At 39.6% G+C, this 23,050-nt stretch overlaps 1 protein-coding gene across 6 annotated transcripts in view; it reads right to left on the bottom strand.

Annotated features, from left to right (window-relative positions):
- Positions 1-23,050, bottom strand: part of LOC122328902 (sushi, von Willebrand factor type A, EGF and pentraxin domain-containing protein 1-like) — a 502,117-nt gene that overhangs the window by 406,590 nt on the left and 72,477 nt on the right. The window lies entirely within an intron of this gene.

Raw genomic sequence — 23,050 nt, forward strand, 5'->3', positions numbered from 1 at the left:
TATATATATATATATATATATATATATATATATATATATATATATATATATATATATATATATATATATATATATATATATAAGATAGCTACATACATTGTGCCACCATTTTTTAAATATTTTATACTATTCCACTATTATTATTATATTATATTACTATATATATGCACATTCTAAGCTATAAATTATTCTTTTAAAGATTTAGAGATTTTAGAAATAAAAACATCAATATCCAATGTGTTTCTAACATTCATTCATTGTGCAAAATAAGGTATAATACGTTTTAGTGTCAGTTTAAAATTATTATTTTTAAACATTAACATTTATTCATTAAGATAAGATACATTTTGGCGTTTGTATTTATATTACATTATATTATAACTACTGCTATTACTGTCAGCTTTAACAAAATATTATAATCATTTGCCTATTATTTAATTTAACTTTATTATTTATTATTTATATTAGTTTTTTATTACTTTATTATTAGTTTGTTTGTTAAGTATGATATTTATTAGTGTCTGTTTTAAAGTACATTTTTATAAATTTACTTTTAAAACTAACACTAAAATAAAACAAATAAATGATCATATATTGTTTGATTTATATTATATTGTAAGTTTTAACATACTAATTATGTAATTGCAGTTAATTATATATTATATAATTATCCTGTAAAGAAACATAGTTAGCGTATGATCAAATATTATTCTTCAAACATACCTAACACCAAATAATTTTCTAACTTGGTTTTCAATAATCTTCTTTATGTCGATTTTGCTTAACTATAACATTAGCTATAAAAACGTTGTCCTTTTATTAATGCGTTTACTGTTTTTTAAGCAACATGCCTCAGATTTGATGTAATTTCATAAATATTCCGTAAACCCGCTCTTACAAGTTGTAACACAAGTCAAACTGAGGGGATGCTGGAAAGATAGCAGAGTATTTTGAGATAAACAGCATTATTTGGACGTGAAGCCCTGCTGAAGTAGTGTTCAATGGCTGTAGACTCCAGACGGGGGTGGGAGGGGGCAGGGGCTAAGACAGCAGCAGTCCTGTGTGTACTTGCATACATATTCAGGCCTGTTGAGGCTTGCCCTCTGCAAGCGCATACTGGGAATGTCCCGAATCAGTTCATGTTCATTCAGGAGAAGGCCATCAATTCAAGCCAGCTGGAGGGAGTCACGAGGGCTCTGGGTCCATAGGAATCCATCTCTGTCAGACGCTCTTCCCTTTATGATACATTAAACGAGACTTCATGCGTTTGCTTGACTCAAAACGGATAACGAATATATTACAAATTTGATCATAACACCTGTTCCAATAAACCAAGTCTCTGTAGCAGTTCCATAATTCTTTCAACATTAAACCGAATATTAAGCAAGACCCAATTCCCTGAAAACACTGCCTTATCACCCAGTGAAACAAAACAGTTCTGACTCATTTCTAAAGTCACGTCCTGTGAGAGTGACGTGCAACCTGACATAGTAAAGAGAATCGGCTGGTTGGCTGCCCTAGCATGTGAAGTGTTGACACGTCCCGTTTTTACAACCCACAATGTAAGGTCCTAAAATAGAGGACCCCTGTCAGGCTAACCCCTTTGATCCCACCAATAAAAGCGATTTAATTTCACCTTCAATGCATCCTGTGGAAATTGTTAAGGTGACTGGGGTGTGGGTATTTTGATCTGTTTGCGGGGGCTGTTATTCATATGTACTGAATACCACCTCCATCCCCCTGGACGGATTTGTGCTTGTGATATAAATAACTCTACCCAGAGCCCCACGCTGATAGTCCCCTTTTCCTTTTATCTATTTTTACCTTACCATCAATGAACACCATGTAATAACTTCATGCTGGGCTCTGGCATGGTTTCATAGCTCTTCAAGCACGCCTAAAGAGAAACTCTGAAGTCAAATTATTCACAAGTAGCCATAAAATGTAAACAACATGATTTGTATGTGAATAAATCATTATCGGCCTATACTGTGTAACGGTGTATTCAATTTTACACCTTCAGCACCAAAACAATAATGCCTAAAATCCTCAAATGACCATAAAAAAATGAAGGGAACATCATTATATAGCACAAACAACACAGAAGATTTAGTAAAAGTGTTTTTAAAAAAAATGTCTACTTAACATTTCTCAGCAAATTAGTCTCATTTGCTTCCATTGTAAGTACTTGACTGTAACCTGACTGTTTTTTCCTTTGTTTTTAAAGTAAGGGACTTTAAGTCAAATGTATTTTTGTGGTATTTAATGTTACACCATCAATTCTGTTCAACTGAGTGTCAAACACGGAAGCATGTCAAAACTAATGGTTTAAAGTTGCCTTAATGGTAGAAATATTATTACAATTGAAAATAAAATTTTATTTATTCTAATTCTCATTCTATCATGCTGACCCGGTGCTCAAGAAACATTTCTTATTATTATGAACGTTGGAATATTTTTATGGAAACCGTGATGCACAGAACTGATTTGGGTAACATCAAGTTCATGTGTTTTTGGGAAGGGTGAGGAGGCAGCGCATGCTACCATGTGCCGTCTGCTTCGGCCTACACAAGCCCAGCACCTGTTTCCACCCCAGGGACATCACCGGGACAGCTGGTAGGGAGCGTGGACAGAGTGTCAGTGTGTGTGTGTGTGTGTGTGTGTGTGTGAGTTGGGGGCAGATGGGCCGAGGCCGAGCATGATGGGAAAGCAGCAGAGTCTCAAGTCCATGGCCAGAGTGAAAGATAGCTGTGGACAAAAGGCAGAGTGGATGGCCGAATGAGTAATGACCGCAGACAATCCGATGGATAACAATGGCATTGTGCCGGACTCCACACTGAGTACATGGGAAGCAGTCCGGATTTGAGGGGGAGTGGGAGGATCAGCTGGACTTTACACAATGGTGTGAATAGGAGGGGGCAAAGGATTATGGGGCTTTTGTGTAACCACAATAAAACTTAATAACACTGATGGAAACCTAAAAGCGATTGTGTGCTTTAGTGCGAACGTTTAGATTAAAGGTTTTCGTGTGATTACCATCCATAGATCTATTTATCTCAGAAACAGTTAGATCCTGTTTAAAATATAGCAAAGATACGTGTAGCCTAGTTTTTGTGTTTTCTGAAAAAAAAATTGCTGCAGGATAAACAGGTTTTATTTACACAAATCCTAGACTGGTAAGCCATCTCAAACTACTAACTACAGGCCATATGCATCAGTCGCACCAAACAAAATCTGGGGCAGCATCACAACCCCCACATCCCCTGTCCCATATCGCTCTCCTCTGACCTCATAATAAACCCCTCAGACACACTCCTCAATTATAAACACTCCCTGCACATTGTATATAGTCCCAAATATATTTACTTTGCATGAACTTGCATTATAACTCAGTGGTAACCTGATTTTAGAATTCTCTACTTACCAAGTTTTTACTGATTACTGATTGTTTAATTAATTTATTTTTTACTGCAACACCATCATAGGCAAATTATACATTAGGTACGTTTAAAATAAAACAAACGACCATTTTACAGTGATGCTTTTAATGTGATCAATTCAAAGCACTGAACATACTTTGCGAAAAAGATCACAAGATCACAAAGAAATTAGGACCTGGAAACTCTAACGACTATAATTGTGTGAATTATGTGCACCTTGAGAAATAACAGCGTGTTGCAAAGCGAGGTTGATAAAGAGCTATACCTCTAAAAATAGCAATATATCACCACCTAGTGGTCAATTAAAATATTTAATATTGTCTTTTTCAGTTTTTCAATAACAAAATAAGCATATATTATAATTATAATCTTGCTTGAATTGTTACTGAAGTGCTATTGTTGTTTTTAATATTTAATTTACTGAAAAAATCTTTCAATTACTGTCAAAAGAATGGAGTCAGGAAGTTTATTTATTTTATAAATGAATATATTTATTCAGCAAGGCTGCAGTAAATTGATCAAAAGTGACAGATACGTTTATAATGTTACAAATGATTTATTTTTCAAATAAATAATTTATTATTCACAATGCTTTGCAAATTACAAATAATGTTTCTTGAGCACCAAATCTGCGTATTATAATGATTCTAAAAGTATGTGATACTAAAGACTGAAGTAACTCAAAGTAAATTTAAATCTGCAATTATATGTTATTATATTATATTATTTTAAATGTTCTGACAGCTTATGAACATTTATAAATGTCAATCTGGAACATAACAATAAACTGTGTCTGATCAGACTTTAAGCTTAGGAGCAAATGATAATTATGACTATGAACGATCATATCACACTGCATAAGCTGCATGTTTTACACAAAAACATCATGATTCTCTAAACATTTAACCCATTATTAACCCATTTAAACCAGCCAGAGAGGAGCTTTTTAACTCTGGAATGATTTTCTTCAGTCATTAGCTGAATATAATCATTAACTGAAGCCCTTCTGACAGCTCAGCCTTCTTTCTCCTTTGATTACAAGCCGAACGCTATTTTCAATCACGCTAGTAGGAGGAAAATACACCCTATAGCTAAGCAACCCGTGATCTACTTTCACACAGCGTTTCTAAAGCTCATGCGCCGAACCTCATTTAATTCACGAGCCAGCGTGCCACTCTCTGGGGACGTTTTAAACCTAACACCACTATTCAGATGTTAATTGTCAATGATCATGCCTATCCATCTCCAGAACAGGCCTTTTCACACTGTAATATCCCAGGAGAAGCAGTCGGACGGGTAGGATTTGTGTAAATGCACGCATCAGCTTATGCTTTATGGCAAATGAGCACATGACAGTGCATTTACCTTCAGGCGAGACGAGAGACTTATGGGCGCCGATGACATTTACCATCGCTAAACCTAAAATTTCGAACACTGTGATGCAATAAGACACGTGTGCTGACACAAAATTACCCAACTAACCTAATCATTGTGAAATTACTTTTAGTGCAATCAACCCCCCACCCCCTTATCGCCCCATGCTAGGAGCCACTGTTTCCATATGCATGAAATTGCCAACGTTAAAGTGGGTTATGAAATGGGGGTAATGCTGTGGATAATTCCACTGCACACCCAGTAATGCTTTTTTCCATTAAATTAGGGCCTGTCGCCTCACCGAAGTGGCTGTGCCTTACAGCAAGACGCTTGTAAATTGCCATTTACGGATAATTAAGCATTCCTCATGAACATTAAAACATGCTTATTTTGGAGGGGGCAGTGGCTAGGGATGTCTCCTCGTGTGGTGACTAATGTCTCTGGGGTATGCAGAGCTTCTTCATGGCTCATAGTTGCCCGAGGGCCGTAATAACTAGCCACTTTTTTTTTTTTCCGGATTGTGTAATTGCGGCCTGCTCTTGACTAACTATTCCATTATTGGCACATAGCCTGTCAACGCAGGTTTAGATTTGACTCTAAATGGCAAGGCAAAGCTAAACCATTATTTCGCTTTAAGATAAAATATGGTAATGTTGGTGCACATAAACATTATAGCAGAAACAACAATCCCTTAAGCAATCGCTACATTTTTAGGCTCTTGTTTTATGTCTTTTTTCGACATCGCCGGCTCGAGAGATGTTCCGATGCAGCAGCGCATCGACAATCATTATTTCCTTCAAATGAATTGATATGGAAATTGGTCAGCAACATTTTAGCGCCTGATTATTTTACAAAAAGAGCCGCAAAACATTGTTTCCTAAAAATGTAATTGCTAACTAACTCTCAGATTATTTGCATATCCTGTCATCACAGATTTAGATTCACTCTAAATGGCTTTGCTAACTTCCGATAAATTTGATAAATGTCGGTGCATATAAAAACATTGCTAAACAATCCCTTAAGCAATCACTACACTTTCACCCTCTCATTTTATGTCTTTCAGCTTTTTTTCTACATCGCTGGCTTAGAGAGATTTTCTGATGCAGCAGTGCATCAATAATCATTATTTTCTTAAAATTAACTGATATGTAAATTGGTCCGCCATATTATAGCACTTGATTACTTTAAAAGAGCCACAAATGCATTGTTCTCCGAATCTGATTGATTTCTACAGCTTCAGGCGGTGTAATAAAATACTATAGCAATAAAAAAACCCAATGCTATTTTATGGTTTAATAAACACAATGAATGTAAATTGCATTGCATTCTTTCTGTCGCATTTTCCAGTGAGTTCGGGCGTCTATAAATTTACATTTACATTTACATTTAGTCATTTTGCAGACGCTTTTATCCAAAGCGACTTACAATTGAGAGTACAACAGCGATTCATTTTTTTTTTAGAGAGACAAACAGACAGTGTAAGTGCTTATAACACCCAGTCACAGGAGTGTTCAAATTAGTACATGCCAGAAGGGAAGGAATAAACAAGGGGATAAGAAGAGAGACAGAGACAGAGAGTGAGAGTATTTTTTTTTTTTTTTTTTTTTTTTTTTTTTTTTGATGATGATGGTCAGGTATTGCTGAAAGATGTGAGTTTTCAGCAGTTTCTAAAGATTGACAGAGATCCAGCATTCCGGATATGTACGGGAAGATCGTTCCACCAGCCAGGAACAGAGAACGAGAAAGTTCTGGAGAGTGATTTGAGCCTCTTTGAGATGGTACCATGAGGCGTCTTTCGCTAGCAGATCTCAGACTTCTAGAGGGTGTGTAGATTTGTAATAGTGAGTGGAAGTAGACCGTGCCGAGTCTGTGGTTGTTCTATATGCAAGCATCAGTGCCTTGAACTTGATGCGAGCTGCAATCGGTAGCCAATGTAAGGAGATAAAGAGAGGTGTAACATGGGTTCTCTTGGGCTCATTGAATACCAGCCGTGCCGCTGCATTCTGAATCATTTGTAGAGGTTTTATTGTGTTCGATGGAAGTCCAGCCAGAAGAGCATTGCAGTAGTCCAGTCTAGAAATGACAAGGGCCTGGACAAGTAGCTGTGCAGCTTTCTCTGTTAGAAAGGGCCTGATCTTTCTGATGTTGTGTAGTGCAAACCTGCAGGATCGAGCAGTCTTTGCAATGTGATCTTTGAAGGTAAGTTGGTCATCGAGGATTACACCAAGATTTCTGACTGAGGATGATGGGGTAATTGACGAAGAACCTAGCTGGATGGTGAAGTCATGCTGTGTAGTTGGAGTGGCAGGGAATACAAGCAGCTCAGTCTTTGTCAGGTTGAGCTGTAGATGGTACTCTTGCATCCATGTCGAGATGTCCGCCAGGCAACCCGAGATCCGAGTAGCTACCGTTGGATCGTCTGGATGAAAAGAGAGGTAGAGCTGTGTGTCATCGGCGTAGCAGTGGTAGGAGAAGCCGTGAGCCTGTATGATGGGGCCTAGTGATGTAGTGTAAATGGAGAAGAGGAGGGGACCAAGAACCGATCCCTGAGGAACCCCAGTGACCAGTTGATGTGCTGTGGATACATCTCTCCCCAGGCCACCCTAAAAACCTACCAGTGAGATAGGATTCGAACCAACGAAGTGGGATCCCAGAGATGCCCAGTGATGAGAGGGTAGACAGCAGGATCTGATGATTCACAGTGTCAAAAGCAGCGGATAGATCCAGCAGAATGAGAACTGATGATTTGGATTGAGCTCTTGCAGTCCGAGGGCTTCCGTGACTGAGAGCAGCGCAGTCTCAGTTGAATGGCCGCACCTGAAACCTGATTGGTTATGGTCCAGTTTGTTGTTTTTCAGAAAGAAACAGTGATACCTGGTTGAAAACCACTCTTTCAAGTGTTTTCGCTATGAATGGAAGAAGAGAGACTGGCCTGTAGTTATCAATAAGAGAAGTGTTTAAAGTGGGCTTTTTTGAGCAGTGGGGTTACCGAGCCTGCTTAAATGCTGTGGGGAAGGTACCTGTGAGGAGAGATGTGTTGATGATGTGCGTGTGAGTGCCGGCAAGACAGTGGGGAGATTGCTTGCAGGAGATGAGAGGGTATGGGGTCTAGCGGACATGTTGTTGGATGGCTGGAGAGGAGAAGTTTGGATACTTCTGTCTCAGTGAGGAGCAGAAGGAGAAAGTGGAGGAATCGGTAGTCGATGCGGTTGGTTGAGGGTTGTGCGTTGGGGGCTGAGAACTGGCTGCTGATCGCTTTTGTTTTGTTTGTAAAAAATGTGGCAAAATCGTCAGGTGATATTGAGGTGGTGGGAGGTGGTGGAGGGGATAGAGCAGGGAGTTAAATGATCTGAAGAGCTTACGTGTGTCTGAAGTGTTGTTGATCTTGTTTTGGAAATATGATGATTTGGCAGTGGATTTCGGCAGAGAAGGAAGAAAGCAAAGTCTGATACCTGCTCAGGTCTGTCAGATCTTTAGATTTGGCGCCACTTTCTCTCCGCTGCCCTGAGTTTGACCCGATGCTCACGGAGAACATCAGACAACCAGGGGCTAGAGGTGGCAGTCCGTGCTGGCCTGGAGGAGAGAGGGCAGATGTCGTCTAGACAGGAGGTTAGAGCACTGAACAAGGTATCTGTAGCTGTATTCACATCCAAAGAAGAGAAATGGGTAGGTGAGGGAAGGGAGGAGGACACAGCAGAGGAGAGATGGGAGGAGAAAGGGAACGAAGGTTACGTCGGAAAGTAACGGTATAGGGGTTGGTTGCACAGAGATAGGAAAATGCAGTTGAAATGTAAGAAGGAAATGGTCAGAGACGTGAAGCGGTTGTACTGAAATGGTGTCTGCAGTACAACTGCGTAGGTAAATTAAATCAAGCTGGTTGCCTGATTTGTGGGTGCTTGTCGTGATGAGGCGTTTGAGGTCAAATGAAGCTAGAAGGGAATGGAAGTGCGAGCGTAAGGTTTGTCAAGATGAATGTTGAAGTCCCCGGAAGAGTAGGAGTGGAGTGCCTTCTGTCTGTAAAAGATGACAATAATCCATCCAGCTCCTCTAGGAAGGTGTCTAGAATATGTCCAGGGGCGGTAGATTACCACTATGTGGAATTTTGTCGGAGTAGTAACTGTGATAGCATGAAATTCAAAAGAGATGTAATGACATACAAGTGAGTTGGTTGAATATTTCCAATTGTTTGGGATGAGCAGACCAGTGCCACCACCCGGCCAACCTGACGAGGTGTGTGTGAGAAAGAGTGATTGTTGGCTAGAGCTGCTGGGGTTGCTGAGTCTTCTGGACGAATCCAGGTCTCCGTCAATCCCAGAATGTGGAGTGAAGAATGTAAAGAAAAAGCAGAAATGAAGTCAGCTTTGTTGACCGCTGACTGGCAATTCCACAGACCAACAGAGAAAGATAGGGTGTAGTAGAGGATGTAGGGACAGAGCGAGGTTAGTAGGAGTGCATTGTCGTCTGCGTGTGTTGTTAGGCGAGGACGAGAGACAACCGGAATGAGTTGGAGACACATGATAGAGGTAGAAAGAGGAAGTGAAGATGTGTAAGAGAATGAAGGAAAATGTACTTAAGTGCGTTGCTCAGTTAAAGTCGCGCAGTAAAAGTCGTATGTCTTTACTCTCGTAGTCTTCACACGAGGAGTCTGAACGCGAAAGCACTGGGCGCTCCGCTGGCGCCTTTAGCGCACACTCCTCAACAAATAAATACAAAGTGTATGCAGTGGAAACAGCGAAAAGCTAGTTCTAATTTGCCCAGGCAGTAGCCAATCAGGAGGTCGCTCAGAAAAAGCGAAACTAACGCCTTCACACTTAAGTGCTCTTAATAGCCGGAGGCAAACAATTTACAACCACTTAAAGTACAGCACAAACTAAACTACACACTACAAATAAGTAGGGAAACGCAAATATTCTCTCCAAACAGCAAGAAATAATTTGAACAACACACAGCAATAGGTATAATAGACTTACGCGCTGGTGTCCGTCTCTTCTAGCCTGAAATCGCTTCTCTCGCTTTGACAGAGAGCGCGCAGTTTAAATAGTTACAGTCGCGAAAAGCTAGTTCTAATTTGCCCAGGCAGTAGCCAATCAGGAGGTCGCTCAGGAAAACGAAACTAACGCCTTCACACTTAAGTGCTCTTAATAGCCGGAGGCAAACAATTTACAACCACTTAAAGTACAGCACAACTAAACTACACACTACAAATAAGTAGGGAAACATAAATATTCTCTCCAAACAGCAAGAAATAATTTGAACAACACACAGCAATAGGTATAATAGACTTACGCGCTGGTGTCCGTCTCTTCTAGCCTGAAATCGCTTCTCTCGCTTTGACAGAGAAGCGCGCAGTTTAAATAGTTACAGTCGCGAAAAGCTAGTTCTAATTTGCCCAGGCAGTAGCCAATCAGGAGGTCGCTCAGGAAAAAGCGAAACTAACGCCTTCACACTTAAGTGCTCTTAATAGCCGGAGGCAAACAATTTACAACCACTTAAAGTACAGCACAACTAAACTACACACTACAAATAAGTAGGGAAACGCAAATATTCTCTCCAAACAGCAAGAAATAATTTGAACAACACACAGCAATAGGTATAATAGACTTACGGCGCTGGTGTCCGTCTCTTCTAGCCTGAAATCGCTTCTCTCGCTTTGACAGAGAGCGCGCAGTTTAAATAGTTACAGTCGCGAAAAGCTAGTTCTAATTTTGCCCAGGCAGTAGCCAATCAGGAGGTCGCTCAGGAAAAACGAAACTAACGCCTTCACACTTAAGTGCTCTTAATAGCCAGAGGCAAACAATTTACAACCACTTAAAGTACAGCACAACTAAACTACACACTACAAATAAGTAGGGAAACGCAAATATTCTCTCCAAACAGCAAGAAATAATTTGAACAACACACAGCAATAGGTATAATAGACTTACGCGCTGGTGTCCGTCTCTTCTAGCCTGAAATCGCTTCTCTCGCTTTGACAGAGAGCGCGCAGTTTAAATAGTTACAGTCATAAAAGCTAGTTCTAATTTGCCCAGGCAGTAGCCAATCAGGAGGTCGCTCAGGAAAAAGCGAAACTAACGCCTTCACACTTAAGTGCTCTTAATAGCCCGGAGGCAAACAATTTACAACCACTTAAAGTACAGCACAACTAAACTACACTACAAATAAGTAGGGAAACGTAAATATTCTCTCCAAACAGCAAGAAATAATTTGAACAACACACAGCAATAGGTATAATAGACTTACGCGCTGGTGTCCGTCTCTTCTAGCCTGAAATCGCTCTCTCGCTTTGACAGAGAGCGCGCAGTTTTAAATAGTTACAGTCGCGAAAAGCTAGTTCTAATTTGCCCAGGCAGTAGCCAATCAGGAGGTCGCTCAGGAAAAACGAAACTAACGCCTTCACACTTAAGTGCTCTTAATAGCCCGGAGGCAAACAATTTACAACCACTTAAAGTACAGCACAACTAAACTACACACTACAAATAAGTAGGGAAACGCAAATATTCTCTCCAAACAGCAAGAAATAATTTGAACAACACACAGCAATAGGTATAATAGACTTACGCGCTGGTGTCCGTCTCTTCTAGCCTGAAATCGCTTCTCTCGCTTTGACAGAGAGCGCGCAGTTTAAATAGTTACAGTCGCGAAAAGCTAGTTCTAATTTGCCCAGGCAGTAGCCAATCAGGAGGTCGCTCAGGAAAAAGCGAAACTAACGCCTTCACACTTAAGTGCTCTTAATAGCCCGGAGCAAACAATTTACAACCACTTAAAGTACAGCACAACTAAACTACACACTACAAATAAGTAGGGAAACGCAAATATTCTCTCCAAACAGCAAGAAATAATTTGAACAACACACAGCAATAGGTATAATAGACTTACGCGCTGGTGTCCGTCTCTTCTAGCCTGAAATCGCTTCTCTCGCTTTGACAGAGAGCGCAGTTTAAATAGTTACAGTCGCGAAAAGCTAGTTCTAATTTGCCCAGGCAGTAGCCAATCAGGAGGTCGCTCAGGAAAAACGAAACTAACGCCTTCACACTTAAGTGCTCTTAATAGCCCGGAGGCAAACAATTTACAACCACTTAAAGTACAGCACAACTAAACTACACACTACAAATAAGTAGGGAAAGCGCAAATATTCTCTCCAAACAGCAAGAAATAATTTGAACAACACACAGCAATAGGTATAATAGACTTACGCGCTGGTGTCCGTCTCTTCTAGCCTGAAATCGCTTCTCTCGCTTTGACAGAGAGCGCCAGTTTAAATAGTTACAGTCGCGAAAAGCTAGTTCTAATTTGCCCAGGCAGTAGCCAATCAGGAGGTCGCTCAGGAAAACGAAACTAACGCCTTCACACTTAAGTGCTCTTAATAGCCCGGAGGCAAACAATTTACAACCATAAAGTACAGCACAACTAAACTACACACTACAAATAAGTAGGGAAACGCAAATATTCTCTCCAAACAGCAAGAAATAATTTGAACAACACACAGCAATAGGTATAATAGACTTACGGCGCTGGTGTCCGTCTCTTCTAGCCTGAAATCGCTTCTCTCGCTTTGACAGAGAGCGCGCAGTTTAAATAGTTACAGTCGCGAAAAGCTAGTTCTAATTTGCCCAGGCAGTAGCCAATCAGGAGGTCGCTCAGGAAAAAGCGAAACTAACGCCTTCACACTTAAGTGCTCTTAATAGCCGGAGGCAAACAATTTACAACCACTTAAAGTACAGCACAACTAAACTACACACTACAAATAAGTAGGGAAGCGCAAATATTCTCTCCAAACAGCAAGAAATAATTTGAACAACACACAGCAATAGGTATAATAGACTTACGCGCTGGTGTCCGTCTCTTCTAGCCTGAAATCGCTTCTCGCTTTGACAGAGCGCGCAGTTTTAAATAGTTACAGTCATAAAAGCTAGTTCTAATTTGCCCAGGCAGTAGCCAATCAGGAGGTCGCTCAGGAAAAACGAAACTAACGCCTTCACACTTAAGTGCTCTTAATAGCCCGGAGGCAAACAATTTACAACCACTTAAAGTACAGCACAACTAAACTACACACTACAAATAAGTAGGGAAACGCAAATATTCTCTCCAAACAGCAAGAAATAATTTGAACAACACACAGCAATAGGTATAATAGACTTACGCGCTGGTGTCCGTCTCTTCTAGCCTGAAATCGCTTCTCTCTATAAAGTATCGCAGACTAATTATATCTTGCTAGTAGTGATGGGTTTAATCTAGTTGCTGAATCAATAATATCTCCTCTTTGGTTAACTGAGAGGTTATTTACAAAGCAAGCAGCTTTGAAAATATAGATTTTCTAAGCTTATTTAATTTTTGCATCCACTTTCGTCTTTTAATGCTACCCTGAGGAGGCGCTCTTGGAGTACATTAATTGACTTTTTACGAGCGCGTTTGTTCTCTTCCCGCTGAAAGGGAGGGCAGTGACCTTTTGATGCTCGGCCCACAACCGTTATCGTCTTTACGCCGCTTTACGGGCGGTTTGCTGCTGCCTTCATCTCCCTGCTCTGGCGGAGCAATGGTATTTCTGACATGATATGTGCCTGCGGCGTGTAGTTACATGAGAGCCTGTGTGTGAGAGCATATGTGTTTGCATGTAGGGGTCAGAGGTCAACCTACGGTGCCTGGAGGAAAGCAGCTCGAGATTGAGAGCACTTTAACTGGTTATTGCAACTCTACTGTTTATTTTAGCAAGAGGCCTGTAAAACTCGGCTGGTTTGGACTGTGATGTATGTGGATATAGCGATCTGGTGTTAGATCTTGCGACAGAGGGAGAAGCCGAGGAGGAGAAATGGGTTTTAGCTCCTGCTTTATCTTTCATTCTTCATTTCGAAACTCTTTTCCTGTTTGTTAAATTTTGCATACAAGTTAGAGAGAGCTTGTGTGTGAGCTTGTTCTGTCTCATTACACACAGACTGCATAGCTGTGATGGCTGTATGCTCTCGCTTCCATATGTAAACCATTTCCCCCCTTCCCAAAAGCCTGGCCTCATTAGTGCAGCCTTTATGACACGGCTCTACCTAAATGCCACAGATTTTTCCATTCCCGTTCTCGGCCCAAACACACACTGGCAAACCAAAAGCTCACAATGCTTCGCAAGACAGAGGCAAGAAACTCAAATACACATTGTGCATGAACAACATGTACATGACGATATTGTTTTTGAATACGTACGTTTTGCATATATTTGATTATTTTAATATATATACTAAAAACACGCAAAATACAATTATTTAATAAATAATTAACGTTTTAGACTAGGGTACGCTCACAAAACATTTCATAGTATTATTACTGTTGAAAACGGATGTGCTGCTTAATAAATTAATGATGAATGAATGAACGAATGATTATTGTTACTTTTTTTGTTTCTTTCAGTATTTTTTAGTTTTGATCAATTTTATGCATGCTAAATAAAAGTATTAATTTCTTTTGAAAACATTACTAAACAAAAAAAATTCAGTAGAACCTACACTGGCTCTAAACACAGAGAAAACATTACTCTCATGAAAAGAGGTCTGCATGAACTGTGCTAAACCACCAGAAGGTGGGGATGAAATCTCCTTTAAAAGTTGATTTCCGAGCAGGATCCATGAGGACAAATGTTCCTTCAAAAGAGGGAGCTCTGGTAATGCGTGTCAGTAATGAAATGTCCCCAATGTGATGTGTGTTCGCTACTAAGTCACAATAAACACACAAGACAGAGAGAGTGCCACCTCAGCAGTCTTCACTGTTCTGAAGTTTCTAGACATCATTCTAGACATATAACAAAAAATCGCTTGTCTTACATGAATGCATGCACTTAATACGCATCCTACTTCCAAACTTCAGCCCTTCAAAACCCACAAATGAGCGACTGAAACACAAGGGACTCGTAGATTGCGAGAGAACATAGTGAAGAAAAGAATGAGTTGCAAAGGCTCTGAGGGCGAGTTTTGTTTTATGGTTATAGCTGGTTTAAGCATTCCACTAGTTTCATTTGAACAAGGAGATGCCATTTCAGCGCTTGTTTTTCCTCTCCGAGAGTGAGACTCGAACTGAATGTAGACCATTTTGAGAGGCTTATCCGCTTTCTTCCTCCAACCGCCCTTGAACTCCACACATATGTTTCTGATAGACCTTAGCACTCCACAGCACTCCTACTCAGCCTCTCATTCAGAAAGAAACGGGGGGAGAGGGAAGAGGAGGTGGTGGAGAAAAAAGTTTCCACTGAAACACTAAACAGTTTATTTTCTCTCTGTCGTTCTCTGGGGCATGCTTTAAAGACTGCTCAATCACACGCTGATGTGCTCTCTCGGTCACACCGAGAAACAAACCAATGATTTAACTCTCTCAAGGTCCTCCATTCACATTTTGTTCCTCTCCTTTGCCTTATTTTCACTTTCTGCAGCTGAGCTTGGGAACGGTCTGAGCGCAATATTTATTAATTTAACATAAATGCAAAAGTACATTTTCCATCAGCAGCGCATTTCATACGTGAATTTGTGCAAAAGTTTGAACTGTAATTTATATTTCTTAAGATAATAAAATATTAAGATGGTTGAAATGAATTTAGTATACACTGAGTACCCACTATGAATTTATTAGAATATAATTATTATAAAAAGAAAAAAATATGCAAATGACAATGACAAATACCAAAATATTTGAGCTGCTATTTTACTAAATTATTATTATTATTATTATTACTTTTATATACAGTTTGTAAATATGTAAGAATACATAGCTTTTCACTTGCAATGGCATCTATAATAAAAGTTGTGTACAACTCAGTGTGTGGCATCACATACTTTTCCAATGTTTTATGCAGTTATGAAACATGCAGTCAGAGAAACTGAATGGCTTCACACATAAATGTGCCAGTAGCTGCAGCACTGGCATGCTTGCACCACACACGCCGCCAGTCCTGCAAGTATCTCATACACAAAGTAATCCTTCATGCTTAATTTCCCTTTATCCTGTATAAATCACTATTAGACCTGTGCGGACAGATAGGGAAGTGTAAACACCTGTTGTGGTGCGTGTCAGAATTCAGACGGGCAGAAGAAGCGCATATGTGTGGGAGCAGGGAGAGACGGGGCATTATGGGTTTAAGGGGGTGGGGGTGGCAGATGGGTAAAATCAAAACCAGCCGAGACATCTTTGCTAGCAAGCTCAGCTGGAATAACTCTCTCCAAAAAGTTACTCTTTCTCTCCCGAGCGTGAGCAGATCTGCCTGCCCCAAAAAGCCGGGAGGCCAAATTCTGTCTACCTAGTTCAACTCCTTAACAGTGTGGCCCAGGAGCCATGCTGATTTTACTGACATCTATGGAGAAAGAAATACACAGACTAAGTCTTGACTATCAGCACTTCAGTTGATCCAAACGGTATGTGCCTCCCTCCTGAATAACACATCAATTATGAGCTGTCACTGGAGTTCTGTTGGTTTCGATAACTTGTCTCTCATGGCTCAGCTTACAGTAAACATTATTTTGGTCTAAAAAGAACTTTGAATAAATGCTCTTGTGCAGTTTCATGACAACTGGCTCTGGCTTTCACAAATGTTCTGGTGCCATTTTGTAATCATTCCAAATCATATACATTTCCTTATGATTATTGCTGTGTTTATTTGATGATTACAATTTTTTTGCATATTATTAATTAATTAGGGGAACAGTGGGAACATATTATTAATTAAATAGGGAACATTGCCAAAATAACAAAAGTTTTTCTATTTTGGGGATTAGATTCTTTCTAAACCCATCAAATGAAGGAAAATCTAGGACAAGTTAATACACTGACTCCCTATCTAATCCTCAAACATTATTTGCTTAATATTTTGTACCTTGTTCATAATGCTGATAATATATTATCATCTGAATATAACAGATAGATAGATAGATAGATAGATAGATAGATAGATAGATAGATAGATTGCTAATATTGTCAGCTCTGGTGGTCTCTGTCAGCTCAACACATTAGGGAATAAGGCTACACTAAATACATGACCTTAGCAAGCAGAGAGTTGACCTTAAATATGTTTCAGAGAGTCCTAATTGACCTACATTAGTGCACAAGAGAGCAAAATGGGAAAGCGAAGAGAAGAGAAAAGGAGTTTTAAAGACACTTTAATGCTCATGTGATCTAGAAGCTGTATTTTCCTGCCTGTCTGTTGAACACCTGACCTACGTCTGTGGAATGACTCAAAATGACAGATTTCAGGACAGCTACATTTGCATCATAATTGTTTTTTACATTTTCTTAAAATTAAAAACGCTTTGCCATTTCCTCCTGAACTGCTTTCAGAAGTATCAGTTTTCATAAAAACACAAGTAACAGGCTGCAGCATTGGAAAAGCAGACAACATTCAGTAATGTCTTTATAAACACAATTAGCTTGAACTAGAAAATGCCTGAAAAGCCTGCGCTTACAATCATTCAAAAACAAAACAGAAATAAAAAACAGCACTGTTTCATTAGTAAAAAAAAAAAGTCTGTCTAGCATCAGATTAACTGAGGGAGATAGCGGGGACATGTTGACGCTGTTTGGCCATTCACGAGTGCCACTGCTCAATGATCCAAAGCATAATAAATCTAACATTTCAAATATGCTAAATGCGAAAGCTGTTTATGTCATTGTGTACTAGTATGTGTGTGTGTTTGCGGGTGTGTATGTCTGTGTTATGGCCCACAGGCTGGTTTAGCTGACCTCAGTGAAAGCGAGCCTCATGACAGAAGGTCTGGCATTGTCTCTGTGCCCAGGCTGCTGTGGAGCCAGCCGGTCTGCCGGCCGCCAGCTTTGCTTGCTTATAACTGCTGAGAACATCCGATCCCCTTGGGGAGGCCAGGGAGGGAGAGAGAGAGAGAGAGAGAGAGAGAGAGAGGGAGGAGGACTCTACAGCACTCTACATTCTTTCTTCAGCCATTATCTCTTCTCTTTAGAAAAGCAACATGCATTATCCACAGCGACGGCCATGTATGTGTGCATGTGTGTATTTATTTATCTGTCAGATTTGGGAGAGAATTCAGAAGGAGTGGAAGAGACAGTAGTAAGAATTATGTTGAGTAACAGTGGAGCAGAGACCAGAGAAAGCGAAACATGGAGATAAGAACATATATCTTAAAGAAATTAGAAAGAGGTTAGAAAAAAAATACTCTTTGTCGTTACATGCCAAGTTGAAATCCTTTTAAAACCAATGCTGTGAGTTTAACGCAATGGAAAACTTGGTTGAAGACGCACATTTGTTGTCGTTATAGTAGCATAGAAAGTATACAGTCCCTTTCCTTTGCTATTAAAGTTTTCTGTAAAAAGTGCTATACTAGTCACCTACCTTATAGTAAAAAATAAATATACTGAAATGTATTTATTATATGCTATGTATATTACAAATATATTTGTGTACTACCTTATACTTTTGTGCTTAAACACACATTTATTGTGCGGAAGTAGTGCTAAAGTACAGCTAAATGTATACTGAAGTATATTTGATTGTGCTAAAGTGGAAATATTGAAAGTATACTTTTGGTACACTTCACAATTTCATCTTTAATATAACTCCAATTGGATTTGTCTGAAAGAAGAAATTCGCATACACCTAGGATGCATCGAAGGTGACTAAAACACAGCCTAGTTTCCATTTTTGGGTGAACTAACCCTTTAAAAATGTTTGTTGTGAACAAGTAGTACTTCAAATAAAGTTTAATTATAGTTTTCATTTCAGTCTAAATTCTATTTATATGTCTAGAGCAGTAAATGTTGGTATATATGTTATTAGTATACTGTATTTAAATATATTACTTTTTTTTTTACTAGAATGAGGCCCTACCCTAGTATAAAAGTAATATATCAACATATAGTAGTAATATAAAGCAGTTATTTATTCACTTTTAAAGATAGACTGTAAAATGTTTTTTCACTTTTCACATTTAGTTGTCAATAGCTCCACTTCAACTTACTGTCCTACCAAATAAAAGCCAAAATAAAGATTTTTTAAATATACCTTTTAAAATTTCACATTTTAACGGTTAACAATGTTGTCAAAACAAACCCTGTTCACACAGATCCATGAAAACGCGCCTAAAACACTGCATTATACATGCCAGAACAGTAGTTCACCCCAAAATGATATTTTTAGCTCAAACTCTGTTGTGTAATGCCTCCTCATTCAATTAGCTGCAATCTGTTTCATTCAGTTTGTGTTATCTACCATTTGTTTGCAGCTGTTTGTGAAATTTACAAAAAATGTATCTGAATAAAAAGTGGTTTCAAACGAAATCCTACATGAGTAAGGCTTAGGCAGCTGTTCAAACGAATGGTTTCAAATTTGTTGAAGAGAGCACCCCAACCATTCTAGCAAAGCAGCATCGGCTCAACCAATGACATGAGTTTGTTTATCTGATCAGTGAAAGACAAGAGTTTTGGCAATTTCCCTTTAAGACAGCAGTGCCACAGAAATTATACACTTCAACAGTGTAAATTCGATCCAACATTACATTATATTGTCAGTGTGAATCTCATCTTTAGTTGGAGGGCTCTCTCCAAGGGCCTCATTCAGTTACGCTAATTCATCTATCACAGGACAGGCGAATAGCCCCACACTCTGACAGAAACCAATGAGCTTTAATCGTGACCAGACGCCCCTGTTAGAGCATGAAGCACTCCACACTCACTTTTGCTACTCAGTGTGCAGTTGTCAGCAACTGAGGCACTTCCAGGACAGTAAAGAGCACATCTTTCATCCAGCCTCGGGCCTCATAAAAAAACCCTTCTTAAACAGACCTACATGAATGAGAGTATTAACAAAAAAGTGAAAGAGCGCGTTAAAAAAACTCCAACTGAAATGGAAAAAATGTCCGATTCTGTACTTGTAATTACATAACCTTTGGGAGGAGATACCTTTTTTTTCAGCGGTATTTTCTAGAAATAGTAAGCGCGCTCATTTTTTGGAGTTTGGTATAGGGTTGCTATACCGGGCAGCGGTGTTAATGAGAGGAAAGTAAACATACGGAGAGATGAGAGACCTCTAGGTTTTTCTATGGGAAAGGACAGATGTAGTAGTGCCACTTTTCTGAGCGCATGGAAAACGCTTCAGCCAAGTGGAGAAGAGAGACACATCGTGTCCTTCAATACAAGGACCTGAGGGAAAGAGGTTGGAAAGAGAGATGAGAAGGAAGTGGGAAGTACAAGGGGAAAAAGAGACAAAGTGACCTAACATGCACTCAGCCAAATGTGGATGATAAACAAGGCACCACAGCTTATTTCTGTGTCTATTTGTTTAGCATTTCTACTATCTTTGTAGGCGCTGTGTATGGAAAAAGAAGTGCGGAGCCGCGGAAATGTTATGCTGCCGAGTAAATGAACAGTAGATGTTAATTTAGGAAGACGTATGGGATACAAGAGCCCCTTGTTAAGTATTTTAGCTTTTAAAGGTGAGGGTTTTTCCATGTCTATTCAAAGTTTTCCCATATTCGTATCCAGCCAGATCAGGAGAGAATATCAAATGAAATCTGGCATGTGCTCGGCAGACCAGCAGGGTCTGTTCAGGGTAAGCCCTTATTGTAAGAACATGATTCCACTGCCAGACATGGCCCCAAACAGAGCCGCACATCTGGGGTATCAGCTGGCCAGCAGCCCCCTAAAACTCTTGCCCGCTTCCCTTCATGCTCAGTCAGTTGTAATGCCTTTGGATCTATAGCTCACACCAGAGGTCAGCGCAAGGCTCAGTGACTGATGGCTACTATCCATATCAAAGGGAGGTTAAAGCTCTGTCTGGCCAAAAACACACCGGCACTCAATCAAACAGAACTTACACTTGGGCTGCTTCATAGTGCAGCTTTATCTATAGAAACTATAATGCTACTTAGACTTTAAGTCATGAAATCAAAATTGGGCCTGTTTACTTTCTAAATGCATATTTACGGTTTTATTGCGAATGACATCAGTAAACATTATTTTGTCTTTTTCTTAAACTTTTAGAAAAATGTATAGGAAATCGCTTTAATGCTTCAGTCTGTAAGGTTTGAGTCTTTCTTGCAATCTATGTTTGAAAACTTGGCATTGCAGTTCCACACGGGTTGTGTTTCGGCGCGGATGAATCTAATGTTTTGAGGTGAATGTGTAGCTGTCAGTCACCTCGTAGGTGGAAATCCTGTCCTTCAAAAATTCTTGGAATATACAACCCAAATATAAAAATATAAAAATTACGTTTTGGAATATATGCGCAAATAAGAATTTTCACTGTAAAAAAACACATTACGAGTTTAAAATGAGTTGTGAAAGTTCAAAGGCTGCACATACATGGTTTGAAGGCCACTCAGATGATCTTTTGTAATATCCTTATTGGTCCCACTATTTGGCCATTTGGAATGGCAGAATGGCTTAATTGAGCCTGTGCACTTTAGATGTTCATGATTTCAAAGTACTCGTACATCATCACTGTCCTCCATCAATGGTTTTTGTCAGAGCTGATGAAAATATTTCATCTACAACTTTTAAAGTGAGAAGCACCTTGAGCGATGGATTTAGCATACATTTTCTATGCTATTGTGGTGTTTATGATGATATCTGTCGACACATCAGCCATATTCCGTAGGCTACATTCGGAGTGTTGAAATCTATCTTCTTTGTGTGTTGCTCAACAGGTTTTAGGCTCTTAATAAACATTAGTGGTAGGAATATGTTGAACTGCCATTTCTTGTCTTTTATAAAGTGAATGACTAATGATGAACCATCATGCCTTAAGCAGCAAAAAAAGCAGTGGCAGCTAAAGCTGAAAATAACAAACTAACAATATTCATACTTTTTTTAAAAGTAAAAAAAATAGTGCCATTGTTTGTTTATATCTGACAAAGCCATATTTGGATGCACACAAAATGTTCCCTATTATTTTATGGCATTTTAAAGCGCAGTCTGGGCTATGTAACAATTGCATACTATAATGTGAAACTTTTGAAAGGTGGAAATTAAAGTGCTGGGAAAGGAAGCTTTAACAACGAAACAAAAAAAGGGGTTTGAATTGAACTTTGAATGGAAATTTGACTTCAGAGACCAAAAGTCAAACGCAGCTTTTGCTCTTTTTCTTGGAACCATAGTGAAATACAGCTGACGTGACATGAGATGGTACATTTTAATTACAGACAATAAATAATACAATGGAGGCAGCTACTCGAACATGTTTTTAGGAGGAAGGTAAACCTTTATTCAGTTCCTCACCACACAGATGCTGCACACCCCGAGGATCTTTGAAGAAGTGAGGACGTTGCTTTCACTCCCTTTTGTGTCTGTAGTACACAAAAACTTCCCATGTCATACACAGAGTTTTGTTTAGCGGTTGTGCAATGTACATAACAATACAAACCACATCCTCAGGCAACGCCTGGCAGTTGAACAGCCTTTTCGTTTTTTAACTACACAGGTCTCATTTAATCAGTCGAACTGAAGTATGCTTTTCATCTCTAATAGACCAGGGCACAGCTTAACTGCTGTGAAAACCCTCTCTCTTCATCCAAACGCCTTTGGGAAAGTAGGGCTATTTTCATGCTGTTAGAAGTCATGATCTTGTAAATAACAAAGTGCTGGGGTGATTTAAGAAAAAGGAGACCTTTGTTACCCGTCTCTTGTCTGCCACGACAAAGTGAAATTAAGTTATTCAGTTTCAAACCTGTGCCTGAACCAGACAGAGAGAAAAATCTCTTTTGTGCTCGACAGACAAACCTCTCTCCATCCTGGTCTCTTTTTTTTTCTCGCATCTCCCTTTCACGCCGAACAAGGGTTGACAAGCTCTTGTCGTCCCTGGCTGGTTCTAGAAAGATCCAACAAAAGCCCCCTTGTTCCTGACTTACTCCTGTCAGACGGTGCACTTTGATATTAAAAACTCTGGAGTGAGGGAGAGAGAGTGGGGAGTGACGGAGGGAGTGAGAAGATGAAAAGGATGAAAACAAACTCCTACTGTCTCCTATGCTGGTGTCTGTAGGTGTAACCCCATAATGGACTCACAAATATTTGTCCAGTCAAAACAAAATAAAAATGGCTCTTTGACATTTTATAAAGTAGACTTAGTCAGTTGTGACCTGCGTGTCCCCCTGCTCCGTCTCCTCACTGCGAACACCTTCTGAAACCTGCAACACTGATGCCATTGACACTTACAGTACACGCCGGGAATTTCATCGGGTATCGCTCCGTGACATCGGAAACGTTCGGCACCAAATTTCTTCCAATAGCGTTGCTGTTTAAATGAGGTGGCA

This window comes from Puntigrus tetrazona, chromosome 23, assembly GCF_018831695.1.
Source record: "Puntigrus tetrazona isolate hp1 chromosome 23, ASM1883169v1, whole genome shotgun sequence".
Classification (NCBI taxonomy): domain Eukaryota; kingdom Metazoa; phylum Chordata; class Actinopteri; order Cypriniformes; family Cyprinidae; genus Puntigrus; species Puntigrus tetrazona.